The sequence below is a fragment of the Cupressus sempervirens genome, chromosome 11, assembly GCF_028749045.1.
Source record: "Cupressus sempervirens isolate cs-2001-9-10 chromosome 11, ASM2874904v1, whole genome shotgun sequence".
In the NCBI taxonomy this organism is placed as follows: Eukaryota; Viridiplantae; Streptophyta; class Pinopsida; order Cupressales; family Cupressaceae; genus Cupressus; species Cupressus sempervirens.
Genome location: NC_143128.1, coordinates 553,642,032 through 553,652,873, shown reverse-complemented (window position 1 = coordinate 553,652,873; position 10,842 = coordinate 553,642,032). Strand labels below are relative to the sequence as shown.

Genomic DNA, 10,842 nt, shown 5'->3' with positions numbered 1-10,842 from the left:
TTTATTTCACATGGATCATTCTTTCTCCACCCTTGATTAAATATTTTTGCTTCTTAATCTTGATTGTCCAGTCTTCTTTATAAGGGAGAGCCCTCTCCTCATTTTACATACACACACTCTATACTATTGTTATGTTGCAGGTTTGGAGAGCAATTTTTGGAGTTTGAATACTAAAGCTTTTTGTGGAGAACTTCTATCTTTTTGTCGTCTTCTCTCATGCATCCATGGCTTCTATCGTCATGATCCATCCTTGCATTTTCATATTAGCTTAGATCTTGCTTTCATAGATTAAATCTTGCATTGATAGAGTACATCTTGAATTGATAGATTAGATCTTGCATTATTTTGCATTGTTATCATATAGATTAGCTTTCATTTTCATTTGCATGCATATTAGATATTTGAATATCTCATTTTATGGTGTACTTGCATGGGCACAAACTAAGTCAAAACTGAGGGCCTTCATTACAAACTCTTGCACTCCGTGAATAGAGAGCTATGAGCCGCCATTCGAGACCTCATTCTTGAGCAATCTTGGATATAATGACTCATAGAAGTTAATATTAAAAGAGCAGTTGTCACTTGTAGAAGTATTTTTGGTAAATCAGAGCAAGATGAAAAGCCAAGTATCAACAGAGTTCATTTTAGGGCTTTTTGGCTTTTCAGTATATCTATTTTTTATCACTGTGTTTTGGGTATTCTATCCTAAACTATGAATCCAAGGCATGCATTTTCTGAGAAACAAATTTGATGACATATTTCTTGTTTTGTTTTTGGTTTCTTAGTGAGAATACCTGCACTATGTAAATGTTTTTTCTGAACATTACCTTTTCAAGATGAGCCATAATACAAGCACTAGAGTGCATATTTCTTTTTTAAATTTCTCCATGATTGTGAATGATTATCTTTCAAGAAATGGGCTCTTGATTGTCTATTTAATGTTTTCAGTAACTTGTTCCACGTATGACATTCATGAGTATCTTTCAAGAAATGGGATAAAGATCTAGTCTTGTTTGTCTATTTAATGTTTTGAGTAGCATGTTTCGCTAATGCCTTTGAGAGTTGTAGGAATATTAGTTTGTGGGTGTATTTTTTAATTGAGATCGAACAAAATAAAGAATGAAGTTTAAGATAAATGCCATCATAGATGATGAATAGAGGATGATGTTGATAGTATTTGTAGACGGCCCCTTAATATTATGTGATTATTTGTTCAAGATTCTACTGATTAATATAGAGATCTTGCACAACGTGTGGTGCACCTTGCATTTATGTCATGAATTTCTAGGCAATGTGTCTTTAGAAGAAGCTGATATTTGTGATCCTCTTAGCAAAGTTGTGCATGTTTATTCTTATGCTAACATTCAAACTAGTACAAAAACAACCACTTTCCTTAGTTTTGGAATGGATTAAGATTGCCTCTGATTTATGAAGTGATCAACCTATTAAAAGGTTCAAAGGAAAAACTCAAAAGTCAGCACCGAGCATTATGAATAGATTGTTGATACCCAAATTCCTTCATAAACGAGGCCACAAATCATGGAACTAATAAACAAGCTTTTCCTACATATTTGGTCTCATTCTTGGGCTTTCTGTGGGAGGTTTCAAAAATTTAAAGATATTAGATAGTGAGAATATTGTGAAGTTGGACATTTGTGGCTATGCCTAGCTCTAGTTTGAGGAGTTAAATTTTTGTCTCCCTTAGAATCTGAGTGTTGAGTGTTATCTCCAGCAATAACAAAGCATAATCATAGCTGCAAGTGGAGGCCCCCGTATCAGCACCGAGTGACTATTTTGTTTACAATTAGTGAGTGTTCCTATCGGTGGAAGATTATGGCTCAGTCATATATTAAAGGCAATTATAATTTTTTTTTGTCTTTTAATTAGAACAAGGCAGTTGTGTCTGTTAGATGAATAAAAAATCCAGTCTGCAGCTAAGAAATCGTGTCTTTCAATTGGAACCATGTAGTTGTGTCTGTCAAATGAATAAATAACTCAGTCTTCAGAATAGAAGCATAGAAACTAACATCTAGTGGCTAATGAGGAAAAAGTTGTCCTTAGTGCATTTGTTACTTGTCACTTGTCACTTGCAATCTAAATATTTTCAAAATCAGCAAAAATTATGTCTCTTTGTGAAAGAATAGATTCTTTCTACTTCCATTCATCACAAATTTGTTGCAAAGGTTAGTAATCCTATATGGGGATGTATATGTAGACTTTAACCATCCCAAATGAATGATATAGATTTATTAAAACTCTATAATCTACAAGCACCTTTGGTATAATAATTCAAGGTTCATCCATAAATCTTGAAATAGGAAAAAAAAATCTTAAGAAAGGGTATATTTGGTCCTTCATACTCTATAATTTCACTACAAATGTTAAACCTGGAAAAATGTCACCTGCATCATCACCAATGAATATTTGAAATGGTTGATTAAATAAAAATATCCTTCAAATAATTATCGTGATTTGGAGTTTTGATTAATTGTATATAAAACTTTTGTTATAGATTTGTGACATGTGATTAAACACAGAGAGGAGACCGTTGGCTTTGAAAAGTCAGAGGACTGCGGTACTGATCCCGAACAGAAATAGGAGGGAGAAAATAATTTGATCATGAGTATAGATGAAACAATTTCAGAATGGAATTTGGAGTCATCAGAATAGGTAATAGAAGTGGGGAAATTGATTTTGGTGGTGAAACATGTGCACATACCAACTACCCAGCACAACACAGTTATCTGTCTTGTGGGTGGTCACATGGTGTTAGGCTTTCCAATTCTCCGCAGAGGTCTAAAGAGTCAAGGAAAGGCGAATGGGCTATTAGTCAGGGTAATGGTAATAGTACTAGTGAGATGGAGGAATTGGAATTAGAGCCAGAGTCTAGTGTCTGGGAACACCGACAAGAGCAAAGAGAGAGGAGGTGAAGCCATTGCTGAACATCAATAAGACCAATGAAGACAATCGGGAAACAAATGATTTAGAGATTGCCCCTAGTATGGGATTCAAATTCGGCAAGGAACAATGTAACTATTGATGAGGTAGTGCAAGAAGTCAACCAGGAGGAGATAAAGCAACAACCTGCATTAGGTTGGGGGATTGAAGAGAGAATGGATGTAGATGGAAACAATGGAAGATGCTTCAGAACACAAGGAATTGAGAAAACTGAAGATAGAGGAGATCCTACATTGAAATCTATGAACAACCTACTGCTGCAGGTATGAGAAGAAATGGGAAAAGATAAAGATCAGAGATTGTCTCTTTCTCTCTAAAATGGTACTGTTGTTTATGGAAAGTGGGATGAAAGAACTTGTCGTGGGAGGCAGCAACAGATTTTGGAGGGAACCCCAAAGCGACACTAAAATAGAAGAAGGCGGGTCCGAACAATCCAATGAAAAACAAAGATAAAGAAGGCTAAGTTGGAGCCACTGCAGCTATCTCTGGGTTTGCCAGATGTTTTACTGACTCTGGCTTCTCGTACCATAAATGTGGCTCCAGCTTCTCCTTCTTGGGGAAGAAGCTATCAGTCCTTAAGTCATACAACCCATACAATTCAAACAGCTCACATCCAAACGGATTCAGATTCATTCACTATTTCCATATCATTCTCAGGTTCTCATCCTTCTGTTCATAATCCAAGTTGTTCTCTCACTCAAAACTCAATGGAGAATTTTGAATTTTCTGTTGGTAGCCATCCTTCTTTTCAAGCAAGTAGTGATCATGTATTCCATGGCAATTAGAATGGAACTTGTCTGGATGAGGAGACATTCTATGATAATAATATTTTACCTAGGGTTGCATCTCAGTATGTGTTAAAGCAATGTGGGGAAGCACCTCTATATCAGAGAATATCACAAAATGGGGACTTTCAGACTTCTCAATTTTCTTAAGGCATGTTTGGGGGAAATAGCAGGGGACAACCTTCAAAAGACAGGGATCCGACAACATATGAAAGAGGTGCAACTGATACTAACATTCAAGGAAACTTTGTATTGACACAAATACAACATGGAAGAAGCTCAGAAAGAATCTTAGTTAAAAGCAACAGTATAGAAAGGCATGCTAAAGTCTTAGGGTCTGTTTGGTTCGTGGAATTTAAAAAACTCGGATTTGTACAAACTTTGATTTAGCCAAATCAAGGTTTTGTATATCTTCATTCCGATTTTTGGGATTTTTCTGAAATCGTTTGTTTTACTTAGAAGATGCGTGTTGGAGCCACTGCAGCTATCTCTGGGTTTGCCAGATGTTTTACTGACTCTGGCTTCTCGTACCATAAATGTGGCTCCAGCTTCTCCTTCTTGGGGAAGAAGCTATCAGTCCTTAAGTCATACAACCCATACAATTCAAACAGCTCACATCCAAACGGATTCAGATTCATTCACTATTTCCATATCATTCTCAGGTTCTCATCCTTCTGTTCATAATCCAAGTTGTTCTCTCACTCAAAACTCAATGGAGAATTTTGAATTTTCTGTTGGTAGCCATCCTTCTTTTCAAGCAAGTAGTGATCATGTATTCCATGGCAATTAGAATGGAACTTGTCTGGATGAGGAGACATTCTATGATAATAATATTTTACCTAGGGTTGCATCTCAGTATGTGTTAAAGCAATGTGGGGAAGCACCTCTATATCAGAGAATATCACAAAATGGGGACTTTCAGACTTCTCAATTTTCTTAAGGCATGTTTGGGGGAAATAGCAGGGGACAACCTTCAAAAGACAGGGATCCGACAACATATGAAAGAGGTGCAACTGATACTAACATTCAAGGAAACTTTGTATTGACACAAATGCAACATGGAAGAAGCTCAGAAAGAATCTTAGTTAAAAGCAACAGTATAGAAAGGCATGCTAAAGTCTTAGGGTCTGTTTGGTTCGTGGAATTTAAAAAACTCGGATTTGTACAAACCTTGGTTTAGCCAAATCAAGGTTTTGTATATCTTCATTCCGATTTTTGGGATTTTTCTGAAATTGTTTGTTTTACTTAGAAGATGCGTGTGAAGACACATTTTTATGCGTAAGCTTGGAGTTGAAGGCAAATTTCAAAAAATAGTCCAATCTATTGTTTTTACACTCCTTAAAAAACAAAACCAAGTTTTGATTTTCAATTCCTACTTTTTTTAGGAAGTCAGAAAACCTGGTTTTGAGACAAAATTGGAAGTCTCATATGCTAATTCCATTTGCAAATTTTGAAACAAACGCACAAATTTTCAAATCCGGATTTTGAAAAAACCAATTCCTGTCATCTTCCAGGAACCAAACAGACCCTTAATGGCTCAAGGGAGGCATGCAAGGAGGAGTCCAGAGGAAAATTTAGGCAGATTAAGTCCTCTACCAGGACAGTAGAGAGAGGTCAAGTCCTCTACTACACACAGCGATGGTTCATGGGAAAAAGGATGATATCTATGCATTTGATTCCGGGATGTCATCTAGTCATCAGTGGAAGAAAATTATTAGGGATGGCATCGATTAAGTCCTCAGTGAAAGAAAATTATTAGGGATGACATCTATGCATTTGATTCCGGGAGCTGTTTCAAGTGTCGAGAGTGTTCTCTTTGACATTGTTTCCGTCCAGTTATGTCTCAAAAACTCAAGGAAATGCCAGCCAAAGCTTTAGATCATGTGAGGCAGTGCTCAGGGGAATTGATTGGTAAGAACAAAAAGACTAGGAAAGAAAATATCTTAAAATAGGAAAGATCTAACATCGGAGGTACTAATGCAAGATCTTAGCTACAGTAAAGACTGGAACAAAGGGATTTATACTAAACATCCTTCCACCTTCGGAAGTGCAGAGCTTATTGAAGTCTTTTTACAAGTAAAATGCAGAAATATAGCATGTAGAAGTGGTCTTCATGTCAATTTTTTTCCCAAGGAATGGGTTTTGGAGTGTGTACATGTGACTTATTTGCTCAAAGTCTGATTTTGCTGACAAAAATTATCCATTCTGTAAGGGTTTCCAATATGTTTGAATGGTGATACTGACAATTCCTATCAAGAATCTTAAAAGAAATTCAATAGACAAATAGGGTGTTGATTTCAAGAATAAAGCCTTAATGTTTTATAAACCCATCTTCCTAATCGAGTACATTTGAAGTTAATGGTGGACGCAGAAATAAAATTATTACAAAAGCAATTTGGTCATAAATATTTGATACATACCTACCAATATGATTGAAGCTCCCAATCCTCCTCTTTCTTGCTACACTCATCCAATCTGCCTGCAAAATCAATTTCCCATTCTTCCTTTTCGGTAGTCCAGCTAGACATACTCCTCTGGAAATATTGAAAAAATAATTGAAGCCCACTCGCTATGAAACAGAACACTTCTTCAGGGCTTCTCCATTACTCAACCCATTACACTCACGCAAAGCTATTAAAACATATCAATTCAACATTAAAATGATAGCCAGTCAACATGCATTTCCAATCAACCAGATTGTTAAAACTTTCAGCAAATGTAATCTAAATGTACAGAAAATGCCCAACCTCTGGTTCCACCATGACCAGCAACTCCTTCAAGTATTAACCATTCTCTCGATGATACCCACTCAATATGCAGTTCCAATCAACCATAACATTAAAACTTTCAGCAAATCCAATGCAACTGGATCCACCAGATCCATTAAATATCATTTAAAGCTGTAATGATGATTCATTGCTGCTGCTCGCTTGTATCTTTTCTTGTAGGCTACTGATATTATTTCAGCTAGCCCAAATCAATCAGTTAAAGTACTTGAAGAACCAATTTACCCATTAGATTTCGAGTCCTTGAAGAATCTGATCTATCATTGGCAAATTAAACAGCCTTTCCCCCTTCTTCCTTTTCGATCTCTTCCACGCCATTGGCATCGAGAATTATCAAACCACAAATTTAACAGCCTGCATGGGATAAGTTGTTTTCAATGCTTATATGAAACTGTTGAAAAATGGAGCGTCTCCAACGGTAACATGAATCTAAATTCAACGGTACAATATTTTTAAAATTTATTGGTAATGATATTTTTTAAACAAATATGGAATGCTTTTTCTCTCAAGGGTAGGTAATATGGAATGTTATTTTCAACAATAAATATCAAACAACAAACTCTAAGTATTAAAAAACTAGTAGTTGCATGTTTTTTACATGCAACTAAAGTTAGGATTTGGAATTGGAAAAGTAGATAATTTATAATATGTAGAAAGAATTATTAAAATAATATATGTCCAATCAAATCTTATATATTAAGTTTATATTTTTTAATTCTTTAAAATGTCTAAAGTTTTGAGTGTTGCAAAATGTACCATATAACATCAATAAATAAAAATTCAGTCTACTAGTGAAATTTTAACTTCTAAAATGCATATATATATATAAAGGCTATCATTTTGATGTTAGTGAAGAAATTATTCTTCATGACATTTATTATTTATTCTTGTTTTATGTACATCATGTGCTAAGCATATTAATTGAAAATTCAATCAAAGATTATATAATAATAATAAAATAATTTTTTAGACATTTACTATTACGTACAACATTTCAACCACATTCTACAAAAATAAACATGAAAGCAAAATAATAGTAAAAATGGACTAAACTTTTCTAAAAAAACAGCAAACTTTATTATCATATTTAAATAAATAAAATAACTAAAGTAAAATATAAAAAATTGAATGTTAATATCAAATATAAAATGATAAATTTTGAAATTATTTTTTAGTGTTTAAAAAGAAATCCTATTAAAATATTAAGTCATTAATGTCTAATTAAAAAATATGAATTTTTTTAAGCTACACATTCTAAAAATTAGTAACAATGAATTAGAAAAGTATCAACTATGAGTAATTAAAATCAGAAAAAAATTTAATACTTAGTGAATTTATTAAATTTTTATTATACTTATTATTATGAATTACAAATTTTAACATAAACAATCAAAAACTATAATCAATAAGAGAAATAATAAATTACCATAATGAAATTGTCAAAGAAGTATTGAGTACCTAAAACTTGTTTGTGGATGACCTCCATAAAAAAAAAAATGTCAAAAATTTAAAACACTTTTCAAATTATAGTTTTTTTACAATATTTTAGAAATATTCATCTCTCATTCATAGCTTAAAAATTGCATAATTTTTTAATTTTAAATTGTAGCTATTTTCTTAATAATGTAATGTTTTATTCAATCACAATTTGCAAAAATAAACATGAAAGCAATTTTTTTTAAAGGAGACGGATTAAGCTTTTCTAAAAAAAACTAAACTTTATTCATTCATTTAAATAAATAAAATAACTAAAGTAAATTATAAAGAATTGAATGTTAATGTAAAATATAAATGACAAATTTTCATGAGAGTTTGTAATTATTTTTTAGTGTTTAAAAAGAATTGCTATAAAAAGATTAAGTCATGTTAATGTCCAATTTAAAAATTATGAATATTTTTTAGTTACACATTTTTAATATTAGTAACAATTAATTAGAAAAAGGATCAACAATAGTAGTTAAAGTTATATAAAATCTTTAATAATTAGTAAGTTTCTTATATTTACATTATACTTATTATTAATAGTTGCACGTTTATGTATATCAAACAATTAGTCCATAGGAGTAATGTACCACTATATTTCCAAAAGAAAATGGTATTAAATTTGTCATAAACAGCCTAAAAGATGATCCCAAATAACAAATGTAACATCTAATATCAATCTGAATGAACTTTTTTTGATACAAGAAATACAAGATACATATTCAAATTATTTTTTCTAACTTTTAATTGTACTTTTGAATAATTTTTATTCAAATAATATTCAAATCACTTACAATTGTTTTAACACCTAGTTTAATCTCATCAAATATAATTGATCGAATTCTTCATATCAAAAGTTGGGAGCACAAATGTAACATCATGACACATAGCATTGTCTTGGTTTAGAATAACAACTTTAGAAAAATATCACAACTCATTATTTATTCACAATATTTAGTAGTATACTGAAAACACTAAGTCAATCAATTGACATCAATGCTAATCTAAGAATTAATTCATCTCTCGTCAAATTTGTACCAATCTTCATCAATGTAATCACTTAGCATCACTACACTAGTTAAACATAACATAAAGTAGCTAGTATGAATGTTATTTAATTAAATTTAAATTATAAATATTGTCTTTCTTTTGAACAAATTAGATAGTGTTCAAATCTCATAAGCTAGACAAAAGAAAATCTTAGTAATATCAAAAATATCACATTTTTATTAAAACATTATATTACTCAAAATCTATCAATATGATACCATATAATTTTAAAATTATGTTCAAATAATTCAATGATATAATGAAACAAAATAGTAACTAATAAGTAATGATATAAATAGATATAAAATGCATACTATGATTTTTAATATAATTTTAAAATATTTTTGAATTCAAATGATAAGTAGATATTTAGAGAAAAATAGAAATCTTAGTTAATCTTAATTATATTTAAGAATAAAATTTAATTATATAATTTTTTTAATCTATCATTTATATCACACTCTATAATTTATTACCAAGAACCATAAATTAAGAAGAATAAAATTTGATTCAAAATATTTTTAAAAATAAAATATAAATAAAGCATAAACTTTTCATGAATCACAAATTTTATAAATATATTTTTATATAATTACAAAATTTCAAATTTAAATATCTACAATAGAACATTTTTATCATGCAAATGCAAATTCTAAAAATTCCATTCTCAACAAAAATTAGAAACTTGCTTCTAGAATTAAAACTGAAAATGCCAAAATTTTAAAACAAAATAAAGGAAACTTTCATTATTATTTAGTAAAGCTTTATTCTTAAGAAATCTTAAAAAATAAGATTTAAGTGTATTAAAATTTATTTTTTTAAATATTGAAGAATAAGAAATTATAATTCATTTATTAAATTGAAAATAACAATAAATTATTAAAAATAATTATATTTAATATATATAATTTTCTATAATTTTCTTACTTAAAAAAATTAAGTAGTACAAAATAATTTACTAATTTTCTTAGCTAACTCTCTTTTAGATAAATAACTTATTTAATTTTTAAAATTAAAAAGTATGCATCTTATCTTTATAAAGCTTTTTTTTTTAAACATTTATACAACTATAGTTTAGCTTGGCAATTAAAAGTTTAGGCTATGCTTTTAATTTTTTATTATACTTTTAGTAAAGGTTTGAAAACAAAAGTAAAAATAGAAATCAATTTATAAAAATAAAAAATACAATCTTTAATGATGTTTACCATAACAAAATATAAATAACAAAGAAATTAACGCATTGTTGTATTATTGTGGATAAACAAGAGAAAGTAACTAAATAGTCTAATTCTTAAAAATGAATCAACCACAACGAAACAAAAATATAATGAGAGATCTAAGCTTTTTTTTAAAAAACTCTTCAATGATATTATTTATAAATATATAATTCCATAAGAGATCTAAACCTTAACCTTAATGTACATTTTAGAATAGAATGATTAAAATGTTAGAGAGCAACAATGCACATTTTGAGAAAAAAGCTCATCTTGATAAAATGATTATAAGTCTTTTGTTCACGTACTCTCAAATCCATTTTTGTATAGTTGACTATCAAATTATTTGTAAATTTACATATATATTTACACAAAAATAATTTTAAAATAGATCTCTTTGTTCTTAAACAAAATTGTACAATTAAAATAAATGAATTTATCAAGAAAACCAATGGATCTCTCTATTCATCTACAAATAAAAAATAAACATTTTCACTATGAATAATTCTAAAATTTGTCTTCAAAGGAAAATAAATTGAAAAAATGAAGTTTGCAAGACAAGAGGGT

The 10,842-nt window shown here is 30.3% G+C and overlaps 2 pseudogenes; both read left to right on the top strand.

Annotated features, from left to right (window-relative positions):
* The first annotated feature begins 2,645 nt into the window (after window positions 1–2,645).
* On the top strand, window positions 2,646–5,350 carry LOC149530830 (uncharacterized; annotated as a pseudogene).
* Window positions 5,351–5,381: 31 nt separating this feature from the next.
* LOC149530829 (protein TITANIA-like) lies at window positions 5,382–6,188 on the top strand (annotated as a pseudogene).
* The last annotated feature ends 4,654 nt before the right edge of the window (window positions 6,189–10,842 follow it).